Source organism: Pezoporus occidentalis, unplaced genomic scaffold, assembly GCF_034315485.1.
Source record: "Pezoporus occidentalis ecotype Australia unplaced genomic scaffold, CSIRO_AGI_Poc_V1 ctg175, whole genome shotgun sequence".
NCBI lineage: Eukaryota > Metazoa > Chordata > Aves > Psittaciformes > Psittacidae > Pezoporus > Pezoporus occidentalis.
The window spans coordinates 1,653,702-1,655,418 of record NW_026913586.1 but is presented as its reverse complement, the minus strand read 5'-3'; positions in this window follow the sequence as shown (position 1 = coordinate 1,655,418).

Below are 1,717 nucleotides of genomic sequence, written 5' to 3'. Positions count from 1 at the left end.
TGAAGGTTTGGAGTATCTCCAGAGAAGGAGACTCCACACTAATCTGGGAAGCCTGCTCTAGTGGGAACCCCAGACAGTGCATAATGAATTCTTCTTTCTAGAACATTGTATTTCACAGGAATCACTCCAGCAGAGATCTTTAAAACTGCATTTTTTGTTGATCAGCTTTTCCAGAAAACTTTGTTGTATGATCCAGCTTTTCATAGCTTTCATTTGTCATCAGCTTTTTTAATCTGCAGGTTTTCTTTGCAATCGCTGTATAATTTCATTGGCATTCTTGATAAAGATGACAAATAGCTGCAGGCTCTGGATACTCTAGGAAAAAAATCCTTGTTTACTAATTAGCATTTAATATGCTGTACCAATACTTGTATAACATGTGGGGCCAAGCACAATGCCTACATGAATTTATGATGTCCTACGTTTACCAACCTGGACACGTAATCAATCACAAAATGCTTACAGAAAATTGCTCTCTGTGAAACCACATTGGTTGGTTTTTACTTACGATATCCTTTAATGTCAACTGTTCTGTTAGTTTGACTAGATCCCACACTGATCAGCTCCACTTTCACTGACCATGCAGTTTACTCTAGAGTCCTGTTTCACCTTTTCTTGGAAGAGGAGCAAGAATATCTCACTGATCTGGGGGTGCTTTTTTCTTCTTAATCCTCAAGGATTTCTCCATTGTTCAAAAGGTTGTTGAAAGTTATTAATAATTCAGAACTTTTCAGATTACTTACCCTGCAAGTTATCCAGTGTTGTAGTTTTAGAGATGTTTAAGGTTTTTTAATGATGCCAGAATGTCCAAGGAAATGGAGCTGTTGTGTGGAAGTTTGCAGGAACTGTGAAACAAGGGATATATCTTATGCAGAGACAACACAGGCAATTTGTCATTCCTGCCTGCATGAAACAGCCTGACTGCTGTGTGTGCACATGGGAGTAAAATCACTGCAGCATATATCATACACTTGGCTGTATAGCCATATGGAATACATCTGACTTGGTTATTTAAATCTCTGTTGGTGAGGACACAACACCATTACAGGGAAGCTCTTCCACTGTTTTATTTTCCTTGCACTAGTATTACCTGTAACTTGGATGTTTCCTTGTGCAGCTGCAGTGTTCTTGTGAGCAGAGCCAGGGCCTGGGACCAGAGCAATGTGATTCAGTGATCTGAACTGCCTGAGCTGCTGTGTCCTTTTGGGGCCTGGACCACCAGTGTCACTGTGGGACACCGCTTGACGGTGATGCTAGTGATGAAAACAACTCTAAGCATGACACTACTTCTCCAAGCATTGCTTGGCTCTGAAGGCCGGCTGCCTTCAACATTAAGTAGGTCAATTTCATAATTAAAATACAGCAGGATTAACACTGAGATTGGGGGTGGTTCTCTTGGGCAGCTCTGCTGAGACATTAACTAGTGCAGTGTCCCTCTTTATGCATGTTGTATCAGGTCCAAAAATCCATCTGCATTATGCTCAAAGGTTTTTTAAGTCAGAAGCAGGTAACCAAAGCCAGTTAGTTGCTCAAATAAAGGCTTTATTTTATCATAGAATAACCATGAACAGAGAAACAATCCTAGTGATTCCTGGATGAAACAGAACCAAACATGAAGGTTATGAAAATCATGACCTCATGACCAGGGAGGGCTCTTAGCCCCCGCATGCTGCACGTCATGCTTATCCATGTGTGTGCTGTGTGGACAGAAAGGTCT